This window comes from Zootoca vivipara, chromosome 3 (genome assembly GCF_963506605.1).
Source record: "Zootoca vivipara chromosome 3, rZooViv1.1, whole genome shotgun sequence".
Classification (NCBI taxonomy): Eukaryota; Metazoa; Chordata; class Lepidosauria; order Squamata; family Lacertidae; genus Zootoca; species Zootoca vivipara.
The window spans coordinates 8,826,366-8,845,031 of record NC_083278.1 but is presented as its reverse complement, the minus strand read 5'-3'; positions in this window follow the sequence as shown (position 1 = coordinate 8,845,031).

The following is an 18,666-nucleotide window of genomic DNA, read 5'->3' as shown; positions in this document are numbered from 1 at the left end:
TTGCCAGTTTAATTTTAGCTGTCCACTTTGTTCTGGTTATATTGGGAGAGAGGCAGTTGCTGATTTGAAGAAACCTACTAAATTAGGAGGGACTTTACATCTTTATGGTTCCTGCATATTGATTACATTTGCCGCTGAAGTAAGAAGTAACCACAGACCTCAGGAAGGACAGTCCTATCCATCATAGCCCTGGGAGCATTTCTTTGATGAGGGAGGCACCAGGGCCCGCCCAAGACATTTTGGCACCTGAGGCGAACCACAAAATGGTGCCCCTACCCGCCAGGGAAGAAGGGGTGAGTGAAAAACTACATCAGGAACAGGGGGGGGAATAAAGATCTACATTAGGCACAAAGATGGCAGACCAGCAGCACCTCCTATTGGCCAAGAGGTCACTATAGAGGAGGCCTGGGCGGTGGCAGATCTGTGATGGAGAAAACAATAATTTCATAAAACTGCATCATTTTGATGATCCATTTTCTTTTGAGCCTATGGCCTAGCTAGCTAAACTGAAAAGGCCCGTGCCTGCCTACCTTTTACAGTACAGTGGTGCTTCGCTTAACGAATGCCCTGCTTAACGAAATTTCCGCTTAACAAAATGATTTTTCGAGTGGAGGTTGCCTCGCTAGACGAATTCGTTTTACGAAAAATTCGTCTAGCGAATCACGGTTTCCCATAGGAATGCCTTGAAATTCAATTAATGCGTTCCTATGGGCAAAAAAAAAAAATTCAAAAAAAAATCCATGCATTCCTATGGGATTCGCTAGACAAATTTTTCGTTATAAGAAAAGACCCGTGGAACGAATTAAATTCGTCTAGCGAGGCATCACTGTACAGAACTAGCTTCTCTTAGGTACTGTATGTGGCGAATGTTCGTTCCGGAACACTGGAAACAATAAGCTGTTAGAATCTATGGTGGCCATTGCATGCCTGGAAAGAGAATCTGTTGGGCATGGCAGTTGTGATTAAAATTTTTATTAGATTTTACGTATATTTTCCAAACATCACATTTATTCATATCTTATACAATATTTTGGACTTCCATCAACCACGACTAGAGATTTCCAGTCCTCTTAACTTAATCTTGTATTCCCACAACTTCACTACTACAGTGGTACTTCTGGATGCGAACAGGATCCGTTCTGGAGCCCCGTTCGCAACCTGAGCAGTGCGCAACCCGAAGTGCCGAGTCTGCGCATGCTTCCCACACGATTCGGTGCTTCTGTGCATGCACGAATCGCTGAACCCGGAAGTAACCCGTTCCGGTACTTCCGGGTTCGGCGCGTTCGTATCCCGTGATGTATGCAACCCGCAGCGAACGTAACCAGAGGTATGACTGTACTTTAAATCAATTCTCCTTTAGCAATTGTGATTAATCTTCAATTGTTTTGTAGACAGATGAAAGAGGACATGGGAAGGCAGTTGATGATTAGGAAAATCAAAGTCTTAATAAGGAAAGAAACTGAAAAATGGTTGTTATATGTAATCACATGGTATTATAATGAGGGCTCATCTGAAGAGCCAATTTTTTATTGGTTCAGGATGATGACATAGGGTTGCATCTATTAAGATTGCTGTGAATGGTGAATAGAAGCCACATGCGCAACCTGGAAGCGTATAAAAAACACTGCTTCGGATGTGGTCCTTTGCAGCCTCCTCCTTATATTTGAGGCTGTCCCTATGCCTCTCACTTCACTTGGAGCCTGCATCCTTTTGGGTTTCTGGAAGGAGGATACCTCCAGTCTAGGAACCCCTTTTTAATTTCCCCCCATATGCCACCCCTATGGATCCTGCCCCCCGAAGCAGTTGCCTCACCTTGCCTCCTCTCCCCTCATGGGTGGGCCAGCCCTGGGAGGCACCCTCATCTCCACACATTCCAGGGATTTTTATTTATTATATTCAAAATGTATAGGATGCTTATTCAAACAAAAGGGGGGCATTCTACTAGATAGCTCTGCTTGCAGAAGGACGTTTGGCTGTGCAAAGGGAACTTCTCTTTCCTCCTCTGGTTGTCCCCTAAATTTGTTCTGGGTTTTCCTAGAGTGGATTAGGAGAGAGGGTAGGGCGCACATAGGAAGAGCAGAGGGAAGGGAACTTTCATTGCACAAGCAAAATCTTTGGGTTATTGGATTTATTTAGTTTGATATTATAGCCAAAGATCTCCAAGCGGTTTACAAAATACAATGCAATTCATTTTAAAAAAAACACAATTCATTTATAAAAAACAAGAACAATAAAAGCAAATATTGAAGACAAGTTACATACAAAATACAACATAAAACTTGATCTGTTTAAAAGCAATACTTACTAAAATCACATGTTAAAATTGCATGCTAAGATTAAATGCCTGAGAGACCTTGACAAGTTCCAGGATCCAACATTAGACTTCCCTATAAGATTTGATTTTTATTTATATTTATATAATGCTTTTGAAGGTAGAAAACTTTGCTTGCTGTGTTTACAGGCACAATGCAATTCATTTCTTTTTTAAAAAACAAAACAAACAAAAAAACCCCAGCAAACCAGCATTTAAACATTCACATGTGTGCAGTGAAGTCTCACAGTCAATTTCACTAAATTGCAGCTTATAAACCTGGCTCTGGGCCATTGGTCTGCCTCCAGTTTTGTCCAATCTTGAACTGTTTTTGAGAAGTACAGGCAAGCTAGTAAGGAAGGATGACAGCTCTGCTTGGATGCCTCCTCCTCCAAGTACAGTGGTGCCTCGCTAGACGAAATTAATTCGTTCCACGGGTCTTTTCTTATAGCGAAAAATTCGTCTAGCGAATCCCATAGGAATGCACTGAATTTTTTTTTTTACTTTTTTTTGCCCATAGGAACGCATTAATTGAATTTCAATGCATTCCTATGGGAAACCGCAATTCACTAGACGAATTTTTCGTAAAATGCATTCGTCTAGCGAGGCAACCTCCGCTCGAAAAATCCTTTCGTTAAGCGGAAATTTCTTTAAGCAGGGCATTCGTTAAGCGAGACACAACTGTATACTGTTCCAGTCAGTGAGAATTTAAGCCTTCCACAAGACTCATTGCCTTGGAGAATGATGGGGCTTCCATTTTCGGGTGGGATTCAATCATATACTGGCAAATCCAGCTTGTGTGCTTATATAGGATTAGGAGGTCTTGTACAATGAAGCCACTTATCATAAAGATAATAATCTAAAAAGAAGACTGGACCCCATATAATTATATGGAAAAATATTACAGCAAGAAAAAAATCGTAACGGGCTGACAAAAAATACTCGGCAGTAGACTCGGAAACGTACTGGGAGCCAATGTAGGTAGACCGGTGTTATGTGGTCTTGCTACATAGGTAAAGGTAAAGGGACCCCTGACCATTAGGTCCAGTCGTGACCGACTCTGGGGTTGCGGCGCTTATCTTGCATTATTGGCTGAGGGAGCCGGCTTACAGCTTCCAGGTCATGTGGCCAGCATGACAAAACCGCTTCTGGCGAACCAGAGCAGGACGCAGAAACGCCGTTTACCTTCCCGCTGTAGCGGTACCTATTTATCTACTTGCACTTCGACGTGCTTTCGAACTGCTAGGTTGGCTGGAGCAGGGTCAGAACAACGGGAGCTCATCCCATCGCAGGGATTCGAACCGCCGACCTTCTGATCGGCAAGCCCCAGGCTCTGTGGTTTAACCCACAATGCCACACCTGTCTTTAGGTTGGGTTGTCCTTGCCTTCCCCTGCCCGATAGAGGTTTGATTTTCTCTATCAGATGTTTCTGATACTCTCCATTGGAGGATATTATAGTGAGAGTTAAAATCACAATAAAGGTCAAAATAAAATGCTGGCCAGTTATCTTAGCCAGGTTGACACACACAAATAAAGGCTAAAAAAAGTGATCAAAAGAAACAGAAGAATGAAGCCAGGCAAATGGCCTAGAACATGGGTTGGAAAACTAAGGCCCTGGGTCCGGATGCAGCCCAATCGCCTTATAAATCCAGCCCGTGGACAGTCCGGGAATCAGCGTGTTTTTACATGAGTAGAATGTGTGCTTTTATTTAAAATGCATCTCTGAGTTATTTGTGGGGCATAGGAATTCGTTCATCCCCCCCCAAAAAAATAGTCTGGCCCCCCAGAAGGTCTGAGGGACAGTGGACTGGCCCTCTGCTGGAAAAAATTGCTGACCCCTGGCCTAGAACAAACAACTGCCACAAACACAGCCAGGATATTCCGAAATTTCACAAGTCTAGATCCATCGCAACACAATGATTTTGTGCCTTCTGGCATATATATTTGCAATTCATGCATTTTCTCTCTTTTTTTTAAAAAAAGGACGATTCTTATTTTTATTATAGGAAAATTAAGTAGCCTACTGTACCTATTTTAATTTGTTATGATTAGGTTTACTATGGTATTTCTCTTGACTGGGTTAGAAGAGGAAAGGGTGTGGAAACATGAGGAATGCTGCTGTGCCTCCAATGTTTTTTTTTTTGACCCGCAAATCTTTTATTTTCCATTTCATCACGCTGCGTCCATAGATATGCATCAGATATGACCCATTTACTTATCATACCAGAGAGACCTGGTATCTTTAAACACAGACTAAGCCCACATTTGTTTTTTTCCTCTTTCGGCACAGCATTTTAAAAGTTAACAGTATAGGTCCTGCCCCCTTAGTCGCTGCTCTGCTGTTTGCAGACATCGTTACAGCCCAAGGAACCGACATGTTTGTGAAGGACAAATCCCAGAAGCGTCAGGAATTCTTTGCCAATATAAAACCATTCATTGCCCTCTTTCCTCCAATAATAAATGCCTTCCCATTTATGCAGACAGTGGCAAGCAGTGCCACAGATGTTGATGCAGGTGCTCAGACATAGGATAGCAAATCTAAGCTTTCCACATCAGCCCCGAAAGTAGCAGCTGGTGGGGTGGTGCAGGTAGGCCAGCAATAGCCACCTGCCTTCCCAACACCAAGCATTACTGCCCGTTCCTGAGTGGGAGGGGTGGGAAGGTGGGTGAGTACTGCCACACTACTTTAAAAGGCTTGCTAAAAGGAATATCTTCAGTAGGTGCCGAAAAAGCGGCAGAAACGGGACCCATCTAATATTTAACGAAAGGGAATTCCAAAGGGTAGGGGCCACAACACTAAAGGCCCTGCCCAATATTGTGTGGAACGCACCACCTGATAAGATGGTGTCTGCAGGAACCCTCTCGTACAGAGTGCTATAGAATGGTAGAGTTTGAGTGGACCTTGAGGGTCAACCCCCTTCAATGTGCAACAATTGCAATGCTCAAACCCACCACCCCAAGATGAAGAGTCTCTCTCTCATGCTATACCAACTGAGCTATCCTGAGGTCCATAATGACTGATTAGGTATATAATGGGTGAGATGATCTCTTAGCTATCCTGATCCCAAGCTGTATTTGCCTTTTGATGTTTTATCCCTCTGTCTCACAAGAAAGTATGTGTTTATATACATATATTTCACCTGGGTTTGTGACTGGGGGGTCAAGAACAGGCCTAGTTCTTGAAGCACAGTCTCTAGCTTCCAAGGGCAATGCAGAAGAATCCATTGAACTTACTTGGGTGACCTCTCAAGCTTCGGTTGTACTACTCCTGCTATCTATGTTCTGCAATTAGCTCCAAGCAATAACCCAAATTATGAATATTTATTACAGCTTCCAGAGGCCAGACAACATGAACATTCATTTTCCATTTTGAGGGAGAGAGGCAGAAACCCACACTATTCAACAAAGCAAAAATGTGTTAAATGATCTGCACTAGCTGACCATTAGCTATCAAGTCAAGTTCAAGGTTTTGTTGTTGACATTTAAAACCCAGACAACTTGGAAGCAGGACACCTAACGGACTGCCTCAGACTATCCCAGCACATACCTAGCAGGTCTTTTAAGATCTTCAGATGAGACCCTCCTGGTCATACTTGACCAGCAAATTGTGACTTGATGATGATGTAGAAACCTGCTTGGCAAAAGTGCCCACTCTGTGGAATGCCCTTCTTTGGGTAATTCATGAGGTGGAGACATTAGAGACCTTTAAATGCTAATAATAATAATAATAATAATAATAATAATAATAATAATAATAATAATAATTAATAATAAATTATTTATACCCCACCCATCTGGCTGGGTTTCCCCAGCCACTCTGGGCGGCTTCCAACAGAAAAATAAAACACAATAATCTATTAAACATTAAAAGCCTCCCTGAACAGGGCTGCCTTCAGATGTCTTCTAAATATCTGATAGTTGTTTTCCTCTTTGACATCTGTTGGGAAGGCGTTCCACAGGGCAGGCGCCACCACCGAGAAGGCCCTCTGCCTGGTTCCCTGCAACTTGGCTTCTCGCAACGAGGGAACCGCCAGAAGGCCCTCGGTGCTGGACCTCAGTGTCCGGGCAGAATGATGGAGGTGGAGACGCTCCTTCAGGTATACTGGACCAAGGCCATTTAGGGCTTTAAAGGTCAGCACCAACACTTTGAATTGTGCTCGGAAACGTACTGGGAGCCAATGTAGATCTTTCAAGACCGGTGTTATGTGGTCTTGGTGGCCGCTCCCAGTCACCAGTCTAGCTGCCGCATTCTGGATTAGTTGTAGTTTCCGAGTCACCTTCAAAGGTAGCCCCACGTAGAGCGCATTGCAGTAGTCCAAGCGGGAGATAACTAGAGCATCCACCACTCTTGCTAGACAGTCTGCAGGCAGGTAGGACCTCAGCCTGCGTACCAGATGGAGCTGATAGACAGCTGCCCTGGACACAGAATTGACCTGTGCCTCCATGGACAGCTGTGAGTCCAAAATGACTCCCAGGCTGCGCACCTGGTCCTTCAGGGGCACAGTTACCCCATTCAGAACCAGGGAATTATTAAAAACATATATGTTTAGCCAAGCTTTCCTGGACCCTCGCCTCTTAATTTTCAGTTCTCAGTTTTATTTGTGATAGCATACTTTTGTTTTGTTTATTACCTTGTTTTTATCTACGGTAGTTTTTTGGATCGCTATGGTTATATTTTATTTTTTTAGTATTGAATCCACCCCCCATATAACCCAGTAACAAAATAGAACTTGATAGGACTAACATATAATAAACTAAACTGAACCAAATCATGGGATGTTACCTTGAAGAAATGATAAATCTGTCCTCCCCGCTCCCCGTAAACTGTCTGAATATTTTAATTTTCATTATGGTATAAACTTTTAAATAAATCAATAAATATTAAGTTCTGGGCTTTTGCCTTGTAAGCCAATTTGCTCATGGTATTTGCATGGGTTTGGAGCAAGTCAAAGAGAAATATGTGTTTTGAAACAGAAATGCAATTTATAAGTTGTCGTGGGTGTAATTATGCCCCAACGGCCACTCTGATGTAAGTTGACACATTTTATGAACAAATAATAATTTATTGCTATGTTTTTAAGCGTGCTTTTTTAAAAAAGAAAAATAATAATCTTTTAGGTAGCAAGAAGGCTCTATTTACCTGAAAATCAGTGTGCGTGATGAAGTCGTTGGTGTGCAAGGCGCTTTATGAAATTTCTGGTGTACAAACAGTGCCTTTATTTAACTTGCTTGGTTTTTGCTTGGTGATTTAAATCAGTGGTTTTCACGTGATAATTCAGTAGGACAGTGGAGTTCCAATGAAGCTCATCAGGAACTACTTGAAGAAAATTGGTGAACTTAGACCAGCGCATGAGTGTGGCGTTGATATACCTGGATTGCTCTTCTTAAGATGACGTGTGCTTCTAGCACACACCGCTCCTGGAAGGTCTTTCATGAAGCAAGCGCTCTGCTACAGTTCTGGATCTTTCAACCATTCGCCTTTCTTTCTGCTAACATTTCAAGTACACGAGAATAACCTTTGGTCTTTTCCCCACTTTTTCCCAACACCATCCCCAACAGTGGTACGTGTGTGTGTGTGTGTGTGTGTAGCACTTTGAATTTGATGCCATGTACAGAGCATACCTGCCAAGTTCCTGCCTGAGAAATAAGGGACCGGACCGGAAGTAGCAGACCGGAAGTAGCGCTGCCGCCATTTTGGAACTGGGCGGAGCATGCTCAGAAGCGACTTTTGATGCTGCTCTGCCCTGTTCAAAAATGGCCGCCGCACCAAAAGTTGCACTGCAGCCATTTTGGAACTGGGCAGAGCAGCATCAAAAGTTGCTTCTGAGCATGCTCCGCCCAGTTCCAAAATGGCCACCGTGCCAGAATAAACTAGGAAAAAATAAAAAAATCCATTTTTTTCGGCTGGGGACAGCTGGAAAAACGGGGGTTTCCCGGGGAATACGGGAGACTTGGCAGCTATGGTACAGAGTCAGCTGTTGGCATGGCCAAGCATCTGCTAGGGCCTTCTTGCAGCAGAGGGTCTAGTGCTAACTAGGCCCATTTATACTCTCCATGCAGATTCAAGGTATACAAAGGTGCTACCTTTTAGTGGACCAATATTACACGGCTGCTCTGGTTCACCAGAAGCGGCTTTGTCATGCTGGCCACATGACCTGGAAGCTGTACACTGTCTCCCTCGGCCGATAATGCGAGATGAGCGCCACAACCCCAGAGTCGGACACGACTGGACCTAATGGTCAGGGGTCCCTTTACCTCTATTACTTGTTTTGTGAACTCAGCAGCTACACATAAATTATTCATCAGGCCGGAGCGGGACAGCAAATTGTTCCCCCCCCCCCGATAATTTCAATGGGACACCGGTTAAATGTTATCTTTTTAGGGGTTTGCTATCTCTGGACAATTAAAAAACACCTAGCTGGCCTAGCGTTTGTAGATGCTGGGCACGCACAGGAAGCTTTTTCTATAAAAGAGTCCACTGTCTGAAAATAATGGGATTTTGAAAGCGGCGAAAAACACTAGAATGGATTGTGGTGTAGGAAAAAAAATGACTTGGAATAAAGGTCCAAAATATTGTATGGCTTTGAAAAAGAATCTTTGCTCAATTGTGCCTCTTTGCTTCAGACTCAGTGCTTTGTTCTCTGCACTTTTTACACAGCCAGCTGCCTTGGGAAGTTCTATTAAAAGCTATACAGGCTTCCAAGCTGTAACAGGCACCAAAGTCCATTTGTGTTGACAAGTCACATCGCCTGAATGAGTCTGTGAGTCTGAGGGAAAAGTTCCCTCCTACACTCTTCACTTCCTTACAGACCAGTTGTGTGGGACAGGGGTGGGGTGGCAGGAGATGTTTGTGGAGGAACTGCTAAAATACTGCTTGTGGCTCTCTCCGTATTCCTTTCCATGATAGGGACACCGCTGAATCACGGTGGTGCTTTGGCTCTCGATTCTTTCTCGATTAAATACACATTCCTGGTGCAGCAGAAATGCCACCAGCATCATTGGGACTAAAGAGGTCACAGTCTGTGTAAGGCTCGTGCAAATGTAGCAAGAATTTGTTATGAATGTGGTTTAAGAAGGTGAGCAAGGGATGCAAACTAACCAGAGGGAAATGCAAGGGAGGGAGGAATAGCTGAGCTTAGATGCAGTCCAGAGGGAGCAAGTCTTTCCTTCAGTCTGCACACATGCACCCCCAAGACACACAAGCTCCAGCCATTCAAAAGCTAAGGCTGCTCTCCATAGAAAGCCATGGAATGGCAGCCAGTTGGGAATTGATGTTCCCGAGTGTGGAAGCCATCCGCACACTTGAAATGCTAGGCTTTGTGGAGCAGCATCTGTGCAGTTGGGGCGCAACTGGACACCATAGCTGCCAAGTCTCCCGTTTTCCTCAGGAAATCCCCGTTTTTCCAGCTGTTCCTAGCTGAAAAAACAGATTTTTTTTTGTTTTTCCCCGGTTTATTCTGGCGCGGTGGCCATTTTGGAACTGGGCGGAGCATGCTCAGAAGCGACTTTTGATGCTACTCTGCCCAGTTCCAAAATGGCTGCAGTGCGACTTCTGGCACGGTGGCCATTTTGGAACTGGGCGGAGCATGCTCAGAAGCGACTTTAGATCAGTGTTTCCCAACCAGTGTGCCTCCAGATGTTTTGGGACTACAACTCCCATCATCCCTAGCTAGCAAGACCAGTGGTCAGGAATGATGGGAGTTGTAGTCCCAAAACATCTGGAGGCACACTGGTTGGGAAACACTGCTTTAGATGCTGCTCTGCCCAGTTCCAAAATGGCTGCAGTGTGACTTCTGGCGTGGCGGCCATTTTGAAACTGGGCAAAGCAGCATCAAAAGTCACTTCTGAGTATGCTCCGCCCAGTTCCAAAATGGCGGCAGCGCTACTTCTGGTCTGCTATTTCCAGCCCGGTCCCTTATTTCTCTGACAGCAACTTGGCAGGTATGCTGGACATTATGAGACATGGTGCTGGCACATAGCTGGTGCAACGTGGTCTCTGCTGTCTTCCCCTCACAACTTGTGCTCACATCACATTTAAAAGGGCCTCAGATGCCACTTTCGAGATTATCCGTCTCTGAAGTATATTTTCTGCTGTTACAGAGAGGATGAGGAAGCCGGTCTAGGTTTACATGCTTCAAGATTTCTAATGGAGAGTGAGTGCCTTTTAAGATCTAGGTTAAGGCCAAATTCAGATCCATTCACATCGCTGAAGTTGTTGCTGGATTTTTGGTTGTGGTGAGCAGTCAGGCAGAGGCAAATACTCAACTGGAAGGAGGAGGTGAAGGAGAAACCTTGAAAAAGTCACCATAGGGTGTTTTCTCTCCCCTCTCCCCACGCTCTCTCTCCTTCTCATCTTCTCTCGATGTGGAAAACATATGTGAGTCGCTTCTGCACAACACTGTAGACTGAAAGCTCTGAGGTCACCATGTTGTCTACTCCAGTAGCAAAGGAAAAGGTGTGTAATGGCAGATTATACCGAAACAGCTTTCCTCTAAATCTTTCTGCGGCTTTTTGTAGAAAAGAGGTCACATGGGGATCACTGTCTCCTTGCTCCTGCTGCTACTTCATCAGGCTGTTGGTAAACAAAACATATGCAACATATAAGTAGAAATGGATGAATCTGTCATTTTCTGTCTCTCGTTTTTCTAATAACATTGTTCACCTCCACGTTTTCACATCAGCTTGCAATTCTTTTTTGTTTTTAAAGGACTCTCGAATAGACTTGTTTTCGTATGCAATTTTGCCTATTATGCAGTTTCCCCGAATATAATGCATGTTATTTTCATGAATATATTTATATGGACCCTTTCCCCTAGTATATGCATTCTTGTGCTCATTAATTGACTGGAGAACTGCACTGCAAAATTTGGAGAAATGGCAATGTCAAAGGATGTCTGTGTTTCGTTTTTCATATTGTTTCGGAAAGTGTGATTTAAGTAGGTTTGTGTTTAAATGCAATCTGAAACAATTTCCCCCCTCCAATCCTACATACAAGCAGCAGATAAATTGTAATAGGATTCTACCCAGCATGCACATGGCCCAAGAAGTACTAAAGGTCTTATCTCTGTAAGGGAGCCCTAAGGCTAGGCTGCATGGTAAGACAAAGATCAGGGAGAAGGGGAAGAAGCACTGTGGCTCAGTGTTAGAATATCTGCCTTGCATGTAGAAGGTCCCAGGTTCAAATCCTGACATCTCTAGGGCAGACAATACAGAGCTAAATGGACCATTGTTCTGACTCATAGTAAGGCATGTTCCCATGACGGCAACACTGGCTTCTTGCAGCCCCCACCACTGCCTTTCTAGGCAGTGTGTGTGTGTGTGTGTGTGTGTGTGTGTGTGTGTAATCTGCACAATTCCTGCCACACCTCCAACAGATGCTGTGAATTAATTAATATATTTCCCGCAGAGCATAGTGTGTTAATTACTGTTGGAATTGGATCTCATACAAGTTTCCTCATTAAGTGCATCCACCAGTTGATGTTTTGGAATATTATTCCTGACAGGGTTCCAAGATTTAGATGTTATCGTAAGATGGTGTGTATCTCTGGCCTTATTTTGTATCTGGAAGCCTGCCAGAAAAAACAGCGGCAGATGCACTGTATGAAGGCAGACAACACATATCCGCCCCCATAATGGGGGGAGGAAGCCTGGGGGGAGGAAGCCGCAGACCTCCCCATTCCAGGCTTGGAGGGAGGGAGGAAAACACAAAACAAGAGGCAGGTCCCTATCTTCAGAGAAGTCACATCCATTTGGGCAATAGAAGGGGGCTAAAATGTCCCACCCCTGCCCACATAGAATGGAAAACAACTACCGTACAGCCCAGCTTTTTAAATTCCTTCATGCAGCACAATGGCCAGGACTAAACTCCTATTATATCACCAATATATTATAACCAACGGCTGAAATAGATGGTTTCTCTCAAGCTTAATTTCAGCAGGTGGGGGGAGAGATGGGGGGCTGCAGGTTATCATGGAAGGCCTCTGTGGGTGAATGTGTGCCCACAAGCACCATGTTGGTGACCCATGGCGTAAGGCAGTTTCATGCCTTCCAATGACTGTTGTGAAGGATATTGAGATAGGGCTGAGTTTTGGACTTAATGAATTTAGGGATTCCATTGTTCTTGGTTCTGGGAGACAGGACTAATGTCCTGAAACCGGCTGCTGGGCAACCTAAGTGATAGATGGTTTTAGATGCCACTTGTTAGAGCATTTTAATTTGAGCGACAAGAAAATGTGTAGAGAGTATTCTGGAAGGGGGTCATGTTTTTCTCCTACCTCCTCGTTCAGTGCAGGATATGAGTCATCAAAGAGGTTTTTATGACGTTTTAGATTCAGGTGGTGCTGACTGAGGGTCAGAGAGCTAGTTGCAGCTCTTGAAGATTTCAGGCTGTCTTTTGAGGTGTTGAGTTGTGAACCTGTAATCAGTAACCTTATTCCAAAAGAAACCAAGTCTATGTTGCCGGGAGTGTTGCTACATACTTAAAACACCTGAGACACAAATATAAATTTACATAAAATAGGCATATGTTAAATTATATGTGCAGTTGCAAATTTACAATTTAAATGTCAGACGGCAAGCCAACTCATTTTGCATCCAGATCAGTCCTTCGTGTTACTTTTCACTCCACCCTAGGTCATCACAAATCTGTTCTTCTTCAGTTAATTTTCCACTAATTTTGTCCCCAGCATATCCTGCTCAAAATCAATTAAATTCGCCTTTAAATACCCCATTCATTTGCTCCCAGATTATCTCTAGGTAAGGTAATCTTAAATAAATTTATTTCCCCAAATTAATATGTCACACGTCAACCCAGATAGCTCCCTCCAATCAATTATCCCTGAATTCATTACTCAACCAGAAACGCAAGGGACAGTTAGAAAAGAATTTACTGGGCTCACCCCTGACAATACCTCATCTGGGTAAATATTGAGTTTCAGGGTGCACATAGAATCAAAGAATCATAGAGTTGGAAGAGACCACAAGGGCCATCCAGTCCAACTCCCTGCCAAGCAGGAAACACCATCAAAGCATTCTTGACATATGCCTGTCAAGCCTCTGCTTAAAGACCTCCAAAGAAGGAGATACCACCACACTCCTTGGTAGCAAATTCCACTGCCGAACAGCTCTTACTGTCAGGAAGTTCTTCCTAATGTTTAGGTGGAATCTTCTTTCTTGTAGTTGGAATCCATTGCTCCGTGTCCGCTTCTCTGGAGCAGCAGAAAAAAACCTTTCTCCCTCCTCTATATGACATCCTTTTATATATTTGAACATGGCTATCATATCACCCCTTAACCTTCTCTTCTCCAGGCTAAACATACCCAGGTCCCTAAGCCGTTCCTCATAAGGCATCGTTTCCAGGCCTTTGACCATTTTGGTTGCCCTCTTCTGGACACGTTCCAGCTTGTCAGTATCCTTCTTGAACTGTGGTGCCCAGAACTGGACACAGTACTCCAGATGAGGTCTGACCAGAGCAGAATACAGTGATCCTATTACTTCCCTTGATCTAGATGCTATACTCCTATTCATGCAGCCCAGAATTGCATTGGCTTTTTTAGCTGCTGCATCACACTGTTGACTCATGTCAAGTTTGTGGTCTACCAAGTCTCCTAGATCCTTTTCACATGTACTGCTCTCAAGCCAGGTGTCTCCCATCCTGTATTTGTGCCTTTAATTTTTTTTTTGCCCAAGTGTAGTAGTTTACATTTCTCCTTGTTAAAATTAATCTTGTTTGCTTTGGCCCAGTTGTCTAATCTGTTAAGGTCATTTTGAAGTGTGATCCTGTCCTCTGGGGTATTAGCCACCCCTCCCAATTTGGTGTCACCTGCAAACTTGCTCAGGATGCCCTCAAGCCCATCATCCAAGTCATTGATAAAGATGTTGAATAAGACTGGGCCCAAGACAGAACCCTGTGTCACCCCACTAGTTACTACTCTCCAGGATGAGGAGGAGCCATTGATGAGCACCCTTTGGGTTCGGTCAGTTAGCCAGTTACAAATCCACTGAATGGTAGCATTGTCTAGCCCACATTTTACCAGCTTCTTTACAAGAATAGCATGGGGCACCTTGTCAAAGGCCTTGCTGAAATCAAGATAGGCTACATCCACAGCATTCCCTTCATCTACCAGGCTTGTAATTCTGTCAAAAATGAGATCAGATTAGTCTGACAGAACTTATTTTTCAGAAACCCATGCTGACTTTTAGTGATCACAGAGTTTCTTTCTAGGTGCTCACAGACCGTTTGCTTAATGATCTGCTCTAAAATCTTTCCTGGTATTGATGTCAGGCTGACTGGGCGGTAATTGTTTGGGTCCTCTCTTTTCCCCTTTTTGAAAATAGGGGCAACATAACAATATAACACCACCTGTCCCCCAATAATTTGGTCTCGCTGTCACACAGACCCAGTTCAAGAGGCAACATCTGTGGGAAGTAGGCAATGAAGTTATTTTTAATCTGTCAAATTCAATCAGTTCTCTGAAATTCAAAATTTATTTTATATGAGCTGCCTTTAAAACAACTGGTAAGGTGTAGCTGTGAACCACTGAATGTAATGTGGATTCCTGTGGCTTATTTAAAAAGAGAGAGTATATTCCAGCAAACTTTTTTTTGTCTTTACTGATGGTGTCCAGCTCCAAATCAACTGAAAATAAAGGATTCTCAAAGGACATTCAGTGTTTGGGGGGACTTAAAGCGTATGCTGATATGAATCAGCTTTGCACCAGCCTAAAGCAAAGTCATTTTGAGGAACTAGAACGTGTTGGCAGGTTTCTAAAGCATCACTGCCAGTAACAGAAACCAGCCAGCTGCAGCTGCCGGTGGGTCAGACTCTGTGCCCAGTTACATCACTGTGTGGAAGGCTGCTGCCAATCAAACTACTGCAGAAACATGAACAAGGTCTCAGGTCTGGCCTACACATGTGCAACAGCAAAACGAGAGGGTAGAAAGTACTCTACCCCTTTAGGCTGTGTGACGTTACCTTTCTAAAGGCTTCCCTTCACTTAAACATACACTCCTTGTAAATTGGAGGTTGATTGCAGGTGAGGAGAAGGCCCTCACTTCTCCGGGATGCTGTCAGATATTGTTACCCTGACTGGGTGCTCAGTAACAGCAGCCTAATATCCGCATTTTTGCAAAACACGTTCCCCTAATTTAACACACTCACCCGGGGTCTGTGTTCCTTTGGAGAATTGAGACACGGTGGAGATTGTTGTAGCTTTAAGAAATATGGTTTGTTTACCTATTTATACCTTCAGTCTGCATGAAGGGAGTCCAGATCTTACAGCATGGCCATTTCAAGAGGGGCTTGCCCGCCCCAGCAGTGCAGCCATGGAATCCAAAGCATCTCACCCAGCCCAGCCTTCAGCCAGCCTGCCCAAGATGGAGCCCAGTCTTTTCTCTCCCTTCTTCTTCCCAGAACACCCTGTTCAAAAGCTCTCTTTTTCTGTCACTTCAAACACTGCCCCCATCACCGTGTCAACATCTGTCTCCCCAGGCCAAAGGATTTGTCTCAGATGTCCCATTGACACCTTTTGTCATATTAACAGAGATGCTCTTCGCTAGGCCAGCCAGGCTGGTTTGCATAAGTCAGCCCTGGGATTCCCTGTTTGGCAGAGCTCTGCAGCTGGTATTTTCATCCATATCCAAATTAATCAGAATCCTATCATTTATTAATTGCTAGTGTTTAGGGGAGTTCCCGCCCCCCCCCCCACACAGCTTTTTGATAGGGAAGAAAAGTTCATATCACTACCAATGGAAGTTTCTTTCCTAGGATTAAACAGCAGCTTGGGGACAGGGTGGGGCAAGGGGAGCAATTTTCATGACACAATTTTCTGTCTCATATTTGAAAAACGCAGGCTGCTTAAAAAAGGAAAATCAAATAAAAATCAAAGTCAATCCTACTGCATTCTTTCTGCTCCTGGTTCTGCTCCTGTTTCAGTTTCTGCTCCTGGTTCAGTCTCACTCTGTAGCCTAGACTTTGCCTTTTCTCCTCAGACGTTTTCTGCAGAAGTGTGGTTTGAGTTTCACAACCACTTGTATGAGGAAATGCAGTTGAGGAACTGCCTTCTTTCTGTTTCCCCTTCCCCCAACCCTCTTAAATCTCCCAAGGCTCTGTCATAGGCTTTCATTTCTGGCTGCAAAAAATTAACCGGTGGAATTAATTTCTGATGCACACTGGATAGGAAAACAAATACCGCTATGACCAGCTCCTCATTTCACGCATAATGGCAACCGCCGACATTCCATTCTTCTCATCCCTGAACAAGATAGACCTGGACATTGGCATGTATGGGTCAGCCCACAGTCTTCCTTCAATGAGCCCTTACAACAGTGATGGGGGAAATCTGCAGCCCTCCAGATTTTGTTGGACACCCCCACCACTCCCTTCAGCCCCAACAAGCACCAATGTTCATAAACCTCTGGGAGCCACAGCTTCTGCATCTCTCTCTTATGATGAGCAGGGAGGGGTAGCCACAACCCACAGACCTTGGTTATTAGGTAATGGAGGCCTGTCGTGAAATCCCACCAATCAATCTGAAGGAGCATGAATTTAATGAAGCATACATACATAAGAATTGCAGGCTTGGGAGTAAAAACACCACCCCTTCTTTCTCTTCTCTCCTCTCCTCCCCTCCCTGCTTCTGTTTTGTTCAATAGCTTGCCTGAGAACTTTTGGAGAACTTGAAAACTTTCTCATGGCTTTATGACATATTAGTTCCTCCTAATAATGGCATTACAGTCGTACCTCGGGTTGCGAACACCTCGGGTTACGAACAACCCGGGTTACGAACTGCGCAAACCCGGAAGTATTTTCAGCGTACGTGCATGCGCAGAAGCGCCGCACGCATTTGCACATGCGCAAAGCACGAAAATAGCGCTTTGCGCATGCGCAAAACACCATTTTCGGGTTACGAACTTTTCAGGTTACGAACTGCGATCCGGAACGGATCACGTTCGTAACCCGAGGTACCACTGTATAACACTGTGGCTTTGTGATTTTCCGCCTCCATCATGTCTTCCTCCTCCCCCTCCTCCTCCCCTTTTTTGTGATGAATCCCTTTCTGGCATTGGAAGCGTGGTGAGAGGATATGCCAGAACTACAGGTGAAACTCGGAAAATTAAAATATCTTCGAAAAGTGCATTTATTTCAGTAATGCAGCTTATTATTATTTATTTTTCTTTTAATTTTTACAAATGCTTTCTTTTGGAAATTCCACAGTAATAAAACAAATAGATACAAAAATAAACATCACTATTACATTTCATCAATTACATTCCATTTATAATTGACCCACCTAACGACAAATAATTGCAATTACAACAAATAAAGGCTTGACATATCTTGCTTTGCATGTCATGCATCTATCTCATATATTGCTTTCGCCTTTTAAGTTGCGTTGCTGAAATAAATGCACTTCTCGACGATATTCTTATTTTCCGAGTTTCACCTGTAAGCCCAACCTCCCCGCTACCAGATTCATCCCTCAGCCTCTGAAAATGGAAACCTAAGGTCTAACCGAGAAAGTTTCTAAGCTGGATGCACTTAGAATCCAGGATTCCCAATCATGGAGAAGATTCTGAGGACATTCAACCAAATGTAAAAAGGACCTAGTTTCTTCCTTTCCTGTTCAATGCAGGAGGTTTGCGGGGGCATTGGGTGGGGGAACTGATAGGAAGGGCAGAGCTGGCATGCCACAGCCCATCCATAGTTCATTCCCACATGCATTCTTCAAACACTTGAATAGAACTATGGTCAAAGTGTTAGCGACCATAAAAATGGAGGCCTGGGATGTGATTGGCAAAGGGGTTTTTCACTTCTCTGTTCCTGATAAAAATGCCTTCCTTTGCATTGGAGGATATTTCTAAAGCTCTCCTCTATGTATGTGTTTTGCGAGGGGAGGATGTCAGTTAGCAAAAGTTGCTGACAAAAGGAGAAGACTCAAAAGCCCCAGTCCATATGCAAATATAAATATGCGGCCACATATTGAGCCACTAAGTGTGGTTCAAATGGAGGTGGGGGTGGGGATGTTGAGCAGGCTTTCAGATATTCTTGAAAATGAAGGCTGGAATGGGGTGAGATGCTTTCAGTTTGAATTTTAAGGTGAACCTACCTGATTCATACTTCCTTTGAAAGTCACACTTCTTTGAATTGCGTGACACAGTTCTCCAACCAAAAAAAGCAAAGCTAAGCAAAGCAAAAATTAGGGGAAGCGCATACAAAAATGCATTGCGTTAGATAAAACCGACAGCAAAAAAGTGTGTATATGAGATGAACATGGTTGCAAACATGTGCCCATTCAGAAACATGTGCAGAAACACACACTTTTTGTGCAGACTTTTTAAAAAGAATTCTTTCAGCA